The sequence below is a fragment of the Vigna radiata genome, chromosome 5 (assembly GCF_000741045.1).
Source record: "Vigna radiata var. radiata cultivar VC1973A chromosome 5, Vradiata_ver6, whole genome shotgun sequence".
NCBI lineage: Eukaryota > Viridiplantae > Streptophyta > Magnoliopsida > Fabales > Fabaceae > Vigna > Vigna radiata.
Window position 1 is genome coordinate 2,218,972 of NC_028355.1, and position 10,818 is coordinate 2,229,789.

Consider the following 10,818-nt stretch of genomic DNA (forward strand, 5'->3'; position numbering starts at 1 on the left):
CCATGGTGTGCTCAAAGTTTTGATGGTATCAACAATGTTTTTTTTTCGTCAACATTCTTCGGAGTTGGCTTCTTCTTGATCGCAAGGAGGAGATTCACACTTAACTTCTCCTTCACGATTTTTTCCCTTGACGCGTTTAGAGGGGTGTACTGGTTGAACTTGGGCACCTAGGAAAGGTCCTTGGGCCTGGACTCGTCCTTTTTATCTCCTCCGCCGATCAGTTTTTTCTCATCTTTCCTTTCTTTGTCGGAGGCTACAACTTCCTCCAGGTGTCTTTTCCGAAAAGTGTGCATGTCCTCGATGCGCACAAACTCAGTTGCTCTCTCCTACAGCTCATCCACAGTCTTTAGTAGCCTAGCGCATAGGTTATCCGTGAACGATCCCTCCGTTAGGGTTGTTGACAGGTTATTGAGGATGAACTCTTGTTGATATCTCTCACCTACCAAGCAGTTTAGTTGTATTGGTCCATGAAAGCCTTCAGGGATTCATCTTTCCCATGCTTTGTGCTCACTAAAGGAAGGTGCATCAAACTTTGAACCCTGTTGGCAACGTACTACTTACCGAACAAGGTGTGGATAGTGGCAAAGCAGTCCACAATATTGGGCGGTAACTGTTAAACCATCAGTTCCTCTCCCTTCAGGGATAGGGAGAACTCTAGGCACCAGATGGGGTCGCTCAACTGTCGCTCGGTGATTCCAAATAAAATTCACCCCAAGTTCTGCGACGTAGGGAATGATTCCAAAGAGAACTCCTAAAATCCATCGCTCAATGATTCCAAAGAGAATTCACCTTAACTTCCTCAACCCAGGGAATGATTTCAAAGAGAACTCCTAGAGTCTGCCGCTCGGTCATTCCAAAGAGAATTCACCTCAACTTCCTCGACCTAGGGAATGGTTCCAAAAAGAACTCTTAGAGTTTGCCACTTGATGATTCCAAAGGGAATTCACCTCAACCTCATCGACCTAGGGAATGATTCCAAAGTGAACTCCTAGAATCCGCCGATCTGTGTAGAGAAGAATGAAGACTTAAAGCGCATCGAAAATAAACTTCCTAATACAACGTGAGCGGCCTCTCTTAAGCTCATAATAATCTTTGTGCACCTCTTCCAATAAAGAGCTTGTTTTGGCTTAGGAGACTTGTGTACTATATGAAATACATCGGTCGGTGTTACAATGAGAATCAACTTACCGGTAGGGGTAGTTGATCGATCGAGGCAGCCGCTTTAGGTAATTAAAGTCTAATTAAGAGTACAATGATCATTTATGGACAGTTAACTGGTATATTAACATACATTAATGGTTTAGACATTATAGTTAGATTGTTGTATCAAATATGAATGTATACAACATTAATATATGAATATACGATATTAATTATTTGATTTTCGTATCAAATATGAATATATGACATTAATTATTTGACTGTCGTATCAAATATAAATATATGACATTAACAATTAATTAATAGACTTGATTATTATAAACCCTATAAATAATAAAGACACATTTTTCTATCATAATATAATTTTAATGAATCGATTTCTATATCGATTAAAATAAATTGTTATATAAAATTTTATGTTTGTTTTTAATATCATATTTTTGAAATTTCCGGCTAGATGAAAAAAGGCGAGAAAACTTAGTATCTAGATATACATTAAATTATAGCAATGAAACCTTTTATATTATTGAAAACTTATCGTATGATAAATTTCCTGTATACAAGTGAATGTGAACGTTGATTTCGTTTTACATATCCGTTTTTCGTTTTATATATCAATTTTGTCACGTTAAATTAAACTTAAAGTTTTATTATTAATGTAATATTTGAACTATTTTAAAAATTTATTCTAACAGTTTTTATCATTTCAGTTATTTATTATCAAATTCACTGTCAAACCATAAATGTAGTCTCGTTTTTTTTTTTTTTTTTTATAACAAATCACAGTATATATAAGTTAGTGTAGACGTTGTAGAAGTTACGCAATGTTTGTTGAAAGTAATTGAGAAGGGAAAAGAACTATGTAATGTATATTGAAAGAGTGATAACAGCAAGAAGAAGAGGAGACAGTATGAGTGGAACAGAAGAAAAGTCACACCACTATATGTATCATAATTTGTTTTTACATAATTTTCTTATTACTTTAACATCGTAATTTTTTTTATCATGATTTATGTTTATTTAGTTAAGAAACTAAATTGATGGGTTTTTTTTTTCTGATTTCATTTTTTTAATTACAAAATTCAGTAAAGAAATATTTAAAACTCGGTTTTACTTTAACCAACGTATTATTATGTATCAATATATTATGTGGTTAGAAAGAAAAACAGGTATGTTTCGATCCTAATATTTTTAGAAATAGTCTCTAGTTATTAATTGAAGGCTTATATAAGTAAAAAAAAAATATATTAATGGTCATTATTCATTAAAAGTAATGTATGATTAAAATTGAAAATATTTAAAACCAATTCCTTTCATCCAAAATTTATGTGGGAAATGTCCAATGATTTCAAAAGGTGTTCAATATAAAACTTTTCTCTACTTTTTTTTTTCAAAGGTAAATTAGTAATTTTATTCCGGAAGTTCAAAGAGGTTGATTGTTGATAAATTAATTGATTTACATACGACACACTCTAATCCTTGAAGTAGATTTAGTGAAACTTTATATTAAAGAGGAGTATTTTATAGGAGTGAGTTGTGTGTATGTAATGTAGATACATATTTGAGTGAATATGATATGTTATAACAACAAGTGATAACTTTAATATCTGGAATTGTTTTTAAAATTGGTTTAATGGATACCATTGGGTGCCCTATAAATACAAGAATAGATACAATTCGTTTTCAAGTGAGGATAGGAAAAAAATGTTTATCTATTATATTTAAATACATAAATATGAAGATAGGGGTGAAATTTAATGTCAAAATGATCATAATCAATTTAAAATAAACAACCAATTTAGTATAACGTGTGAAGGAGGCAATATTGCCGTCTTAATACTAAATAAAACCAGAGGTTAAATGTCTTTTTCTTGAAAATGGGAAAAAATTATTTATTACAAACATGAGAAGCAAATTCATATTGTTATTTAAAACAAGTTTTGAAATATTAATTTATGGAATTATTTAAAAGCATTGTAAGTAGTGATGATGTTGGGCAATAGCATAACATAACAAAACTCATTCACATTACTAACAGAAGAGTAGAGTGGGTATGGGTATGAATTTGAAAGTGTAAAGTCGACCATGAAATTCCGTGTGGAAAATGAGGAGACAAGGAAAGTTCTAGGATAGGATGCACCCATTCCACACCACTTCACGCAACCGCAGAATAATGTAACACGTGGCAAGACCAAACGGCTTTTCAGAACGCGCAGTTTCATTATATATTTTAGGGTTAAATATGTTTTTCGTTCTCAACTATTGGCCGTTCTTGTGTTTAGTCCATCTTTCAAATTATAGTTCAATTTAGTCTTTTAATTTTAGAAAACTCTGATTTTAGTTCTTTTTACCAAATTTTTTTAACTTTATTTGCTGTTTCAAATGCGTTTCTCAGTTAACATTGAAGCAAAAATGTGTCAAACAGTATAAACAATCCAAATGCTATAATGTAACGTGCTTGAAACAGTAAATAAAGTTTAAAAAATTTGGTAAAAAAGACTAAAACCATAATTTTCTGAAGTTGAAGGACTAAATTGTACTATAGTTTGAAAGAGGGACTAAACACAAAAACGACCAATAGTTGGGGGCCCTATATTTTATTATAGATTTATATATATATTTAATAATTTATTTTCTTTTTTAAGAGAATAGTGATAATTTATTGAGGAGTGGTTGGAGCATGTGGTTTGGAAGGAAAGAATTATGGAGTCACGGGTTAAGACTGAGTCATTCTAAAGAACAATGAAGAACTTTGTCTCTATTCTCATTCTTATTTATTTATTTATTTATTATTATATATTTAAATTATTTTAACATAAAATAAAACCTTGTATTACGATTATTAGAAATTAAACATTATCACCTTTTTTGTATTGGTAAAAAAAGGATTTGATAGAAAATGTTGAGTTTTCAACGTTTTGTTTTAAGATGGGACAGGGCAACCTCAATTTAACATTATTTAATCCTTGATTTGAATTGGTTGGTGTCGTTTTGTTTACTCTTTTCACCCATCCACGTGAAATTCATGACTTTTTTTTAATCTTTTTTATGCGTGACATTCATAACCACTCTTTATAAAACATTGCAACGTCATTACACCCACTTCCATGTTTGTATTCTTTATTTCACCATTGCTAAACATGTCATGCTTCTCACCTCTTCAATTTTCTGTTGTGTTAACCATTATAATATAACATTGAAATAACGAATTAATAAACAAGGGTTAAGATAGTATAGTATTTGTTCCAGGGAATTTTTACATCTCTCAACATGGCTGTCAAATGATAGCGATCATGTTAGTTAAATAAAGATCAAGATTAGGATTTTCAAACACTTGTAAAACTATACTTTTTTTATAATATATATATATATTAATCGAGCTTTATTTTAATTAAGACTTATTAATTAAGAAAGTAAAGATATAAAATATGAAAGTGAATTTGAAAATAAATATGTTAAATTTTAATTACATTCATTTTTAATTAAATGTAGTTGTTGTAGTTGACATCACATGATAAAATTAACTTTTAATTATATTTAATTAGGTATAAATTTTATAAATAATAAATCCATTTACCAAAAAGTAAACAGATCTTAGAAAAATCAATGACTTACATGATTTTACAATTTATGTGATAATCTTATCGGATTTTAATGTTATGTTATGATCATGGGCAGAATGTCAACAGGTTATGTTAGGTTGAATATAAATAGTATGTATCTTATTATTCAATTTATAATAAAAAAAATTATCAGACATCCATTCTGTTATTTTTCGAATACTCTCGCTTAAAATATATTTACATATATTTTAAAATCCACAAATATATATGAATATCGTGGATATTTAAAAAAATATTTTATAAATTTTAAAATAAAATATAAATTTAATTTTAATTAAATTTAACCTAATAAAATATAAATTAATTTTAATTTAATTAAATTTAACTTAATAAAATTTAAATTAAATTCAACTTAATTAAATTTAAATTAAATTTAAATTTTTTATAGTTAATAAATATCCATAAATATGATACTCGGACCTAATCTATTTATAAATAAATATTAAAATATTCGCTTCTTACAATACTAACTATTCTTTATAAATTTTATTTGCAAATATCCAATTTCACAAGTATTTTCGTCAAATCTAAACAGACATAATATCGAAAATGAAAATTTGTGTAAAATCATAATATTTTACTATTTTTTGAATTAAATATATTGATTTTAATAATAAAGATAATACTGATACATATTTTCCTTGAATAATGGAAAACGAGAGAGAAAGTAAAACAAATTTAAAGTATTATAAAGTGAATTTAAGTTTAATTATTTTTATAAAATTAGATAGAACATTTAATGAAGTAGATAAAAAAAGACTAAAAATAAATAAGAGAAAAGCAATTTAATTAATAAATTTATTTATTTATATATTATTATTATTAGAAAAAAATAAAAAATAATCCTAAATAATCCGTTATGTTGTGTATGTAACTAGTCTTTCAAAACAATAACTTTTCAATAATATAATCAATTATATGTGCAATATAATTATCATCTTTACCTATAAGTCATACATTTACATAATTTTTCTTCTTTTTCCTACTCATAAATCTCATTGTTAAGGTTATTATATTTTCACCTATAAGTCATACATTAATATTTTTTTCTCTTACCCATAAATTTTAAATTTTAAGGTTTTTAAGATATTTTTTACTTTCAAGATTATTGTCTCTTTCCTAATTTTATCTTATGAAGACACTGAAAGTAAATTGAGAAAGAAAAATGTTTATAAACTATATATTTGACATAAACTGCTCTTAAGTTATGATTTTATTAAATAACTATAAGATATTCAATTGAGACACCATTAAAAACTATTTAATTACTTAAGATGTGAAAAAAATAAAATTTTGAAAATTGAGAGTTTTCCTGCTACATCTATAAATGAAAAGTCAAACCTACCACTTAAAACATTATGCTACACCATATTAAGTATATAGTTTCACGTCACGTTTACAAAATTTAAATATTATAATATTCAATGCAGTGACCTATATTTCAAATATAAAGAGGGAGAGGAGATTCTCTCACGTGATTTTTTTTTTTTAAATAATAATGTATGAATAATAAGTTCTACTTTATCATAACTTTTAAGAATTAATTTCATAGAAAATTCTTCAAAGTCATTCTATTGATATATTTTATTGGCCAATAATGCAAAACTAAACCTATATATTAGTTTAGCAAAATAAAGTTTTATATAGTTGGTGATTAATGGAATAAGATAAACTGCCACCACTATACATATTAAGAAAAATTTTACTGAATTATCATTCTTGATACCAAAATCGCATCACCTTTATCTTTAGAAATTACTCTACTATTATAAAAATAAGATAAAAACAATAATATAATGTGAAAACCTTATAACTGGAGAAAAAAATATATGAGTGTTGTCTAATAATAACCAAATACTAACACTGTAAAAATTTGTATGATATATAAATCACTCTCTCTTGTTCTTTAAACTTCAAGTATACTTCCACTCCAAAACAATAATTTAACCAAAATTTAAGTATAAGAAAAATCAAATGTAAACTTACCAACACTCATTTCCTAATTTATCATAGATGATATGAAATTTTTGAAGACATTATTTTCATCAGCCTCAATTGTACTCATAAACAATAATAAAACATGAAATACAATATTAATAATTATTTCTTAAACAATATCGTTTTAGCTTGAATGTGTATCTATTTTACGAGAAATTAACAAACCATGAAGCAAAACATCATCATTTGAATATCGCTAAGAATTTCAATTGCTTAAATGAAGATGCGAGTTTGGTTCGTGAGTAGTTTTAGTTTCATTTTTGTAATTTTTCTATAAATCTGATGAATTATAGAACATAAGATGAATCGAAACATCTATAGCAATAGTAGTTCCTATACACTGTTTATGTCAACAACTAATCAAATGACTATAATATATTATGAATAATTACATGTTTTTATCCATCCTATTTCCAACATTTTTCTGTAACTTTTTTTTTTTTTTATCTAGAACTCTTATAACTCTTTATATACATACTTTCTATGACACCTTATTACTAGTTTTAAATTATGAGTGTTATAACATGTTTGTGAAGTTTAATTTATAAGTATGAATAGTTTCATTTTCATATTCTCAACACTTATACATAATATTAGTTTATTCAATGCATACTTCATTTTGAATTAAGTGTATCTATATATCAGAATCTCCAAAGTTTTAATCAAAGTGATCAAATGTTCAATACAAAAGCAATCAAAGTGATCATTCAATATTATTGAAATTGTACACAATTTCAATATATATACGTACAGATCAAGATTGGATTAATTCACCATACATCAATGCTAAGTATGAGAAATGAGTAAAATAATGAATATAATTTGTGCAACGTAATAAGAGTAGAAGTGATGATGAAGTGAAGTTTGGATGTTCCTGTCAATTGTTTGAATGAGAGAAATTTAAACACAACTGAAATTATGAGACATCTTATCTATATTTGTAAAAGAAAGATGTCTTAGAGCTTACGTCAAAGATAAATGTATTGAGAGAATATGGTAGTTTTCTTTGTTTGACACCGTAGTAAGCATGACAAACATTAATATTATCATTGGTAATGTATTGATATTTAGATCGCAAAACTTGTATTAATCTACTATTAGAGGGATGTCCTAGGCAAGAATGCCATAAGTTATGAATGGGTATATTACAAGAATTACTAGTGCAAGTGTTGACATAAATAATTGAAGGTGTAGAAAAAATGTATAGGTTGCCTCGAAGTTTAATCAAACAAATCCTCTATTTGGTTTGAACATCTTATATGTCACAACCAGAAGAAGATAAAATCAGATCACAATTGAGATTGTTGATAATCTTGGATACTAAAATAAGATTAAAAGAAAAATCTAGCACATATAAATCTGAAGATGAAATCTATGATTAAAAATGACAATACCAAAATAATGAGCTTTGATGATGTGAGCATTAGGTAAAGTAATGAAAATGGGATGAAATTTATGATATGAGGGGAAATTATCTAAAGAAATGCATATGTGGTATGTTGCTCTAGAATCTAAAATCCAAAGATTACTCCTAGTTTAAAAAAAACATACAATATTACTTATTGTGAACTACCGAGTTGTCACAGACTCAACTTGATTTGGGCGTTGGAAGCTCGATCATTGAATTGTTAAAGCATGTCAAAAAGGATTTGATATTGTTGTGAAGTGAAATTTATATTATCAGTTGAAATTGATTTTGGTGTGAAATCGCTGTCTTCTTACATAATAATGTTATGAACATAACTACCTTTGTTAGTGTGAAATTTATGTTTAGAGGATGTTCATGTATTTTATAATAAACATTGACAATAAGACGATATTTGTTACAATACGTACAAAACTTTATGTGATAACAAAGATGTATTATTATTTTTTAAAGATTTGTTTAGTTAACGTAGAGGTTTGAATATTAATTATAAAATTTTATATTTTTTAACACGTGAAGAAATAATAAGATATGAGATAATAACCATGAGAGTATAAGCTGAATTGATATATATAAAACTTGCTATTACTGAAATTTATGGAGAAGAGTGTAGAAAAATTTTATCCACCCATTATTTTTGTACAAAATTTTATTTATAGAAAAAAAAATGTGAACTTTTTATATTTTTGAAGTTAGATAGTAAAGAAGGTGATGTGAAACCCTAGAATATCCGAAGAAATAGATTATCTGGAAATGGACTGAGTCCAGTGCAGGTTGTGTAGAGAGGTCAACTTGAAACAAAGCCACAATAGGGTGCTGTCTAAGTTGGGTTGGTTTAGGTGTTGGCAGCCACAACCACAACCACAACCCAACCAAGTCAAAGGCTGTAGTTTCAATCAACGTTGCATTTTGCATCACGTGCCAATTATCATATGTTGACTTTTAACACATGCTACATCAAACCCTTCTTTAATCTTATCTTCAAAACTAATCATAACTCTCACTCAACTACTTCCTTCCATTGGAAGCCACCAGAATATACAAATGCACTTAAAAACATTTTCTTACTATCTCTTTCTACACAATAAGTCCTTACTAGAATCTTCTATCATATGCACAACTTATTTTATTCCTCATGTCTACCTCTTATATATATTTGTGGAAATTTTCGTTATTTTTTAAATATATTTAATGGCAAAAGTATGTTCTTTTAGTTCACTAATTTAACAAATTTTTAAAATTTTAAAACTTATAAGAATATTTTATTAGTTAAAATAAAAAAAATGTCAAATTTAATTTTTAAAAAATAAAGATTTAACATTTTCGTAGTTTCTTATTCCATAAATTTATTTATCTTTTTTACATTTTTTTTAGCTCGATCACAGTTAGTATAACATAAATTCAACTTTGGTCTATAATTAATTTGGTTAAGGTTGAGAAATCATAAACGTAATTTTATTTTTTGTTGATACCAGCGCAAAATTTCTTTTTCCGGTTAGTCAAAGGTATTATTTTTAAGTTATTAGTTTTCTTTTGTTGATGGATAATAATTAGTTTGAGTTTTTCTTTCTTTCAATATCAAAAATATCTATTGAAAGTCAAACACAAATGTTTTTAATTAACAATAATATGATTTGTAATTTATGTAATTCGTATTGGGTTCTATTAATATCAATAGATAGTGTATTAATGTTATTTATTGATTGCTATTCATGATTTTCTCCATTAACATTGATATATCTATATTTTGAATGACTTATACTATTATCTTATATCTATGTGAATGATATTATTTTCAATTGATAAAAGTGTTTGACTCTTAATTGATATCACTATAATAAAATCATCGAATACCATTCAATTTTAGTGATACGTGACCAATTTATAAAATAGAAATTATTGATAATTAAACTAGTTTTAAAAAATTATAATTAGTCTTTAAATTGACAATTAAATAATTTTAATTATGAATTAGTCTCTCACTGTAATAAGATTTTGACTACTAAAGGAATTAGTCGCTAAATTGACTTCCAATTAAGAAATTGGTTTCTAAACATATTTTTAGTCACTAAAATTTATTATTATTTAATTTCTTTTTTTTTAATAGTTTGATGATTATATTTTAGTTGAAATTATTAAGACTATTTATCGAGGATGTATACCTAAACAATTTAAAGGTTAGTATTTATTAGAGTTTTCTTAACCAATATTGTTTAACTTATTTTTTTTTTTATAAATTTAATGAAATATTTTGGTTGAAGTTTGAAGTGGTTATCTTTTTTTATTGATATTTGCATTAAACAATAAACTTTTCTATTTGGTGTGATAATTAATTCCAAATAAAAAAATCAATAAACTTAAACTTTAACATATTTGATTTTTTTTTTTTTGAAAATTTTAAAATTCTTTAGCAAAGATAAAATTATTGTTCGCGTTTTAGACATGATTTGATCATGACTAATACTTCTTAGCAAATTTTTAACTGATCGGTAAAATGAGATTATATACCTAACCAATTAGAGATTACCATTTTTTTTTCATATTATTTTTATTCAGTTCTAATCTGATTTTATATAATTTTCAAGATGGCTTCTTGAATTTGGTAGGTGT